Consider the following 323-nt stretch of genomic DNA (forward strand, 5'->3'; position numbering starts at 1 on the left):
AAAAAAAATCAAATCGAAGATTATGAGATTCGATCCGGAATTTTTTTGGTATTCAGAAAAAAATTGTGACTTTAAAATATTAGTAGTTCTTAATATGTATATATTTTTATATGATCAAATTAACAAAATGTTAAAGAGGTGTTCTATAATTTTAAACAAAGTTTCGTTGATTCAAATAGGATGATTTTGCTGTATATTCATAAGAGAGAAAAAAAATAAGAATACAGCCATGCTACAGATGCAAGCGGTGGATGGGACAATTTGTGCACAAATCTTACTGAAATCTCCTTCTAGGCGCGTGTACTTGATGTTGACGCTCTAAT

The sequence above is a fragment of the Brassica oleracea genome, chromosome C9 (genome assembly GCF_000695525.1).
Source record: "Brassica oleracea var. oleracea cultivar TO1000 chromosome C9, BOL, whole genome shotgun sequence".
Taxonomy (NCBI): domain Eukaryota; kingdom Viridiplantae; phylum Streptophyta; class Magnoliopsida; order Brassicales; family Brassicaceae; genus Brassica; species Brassica oleracea.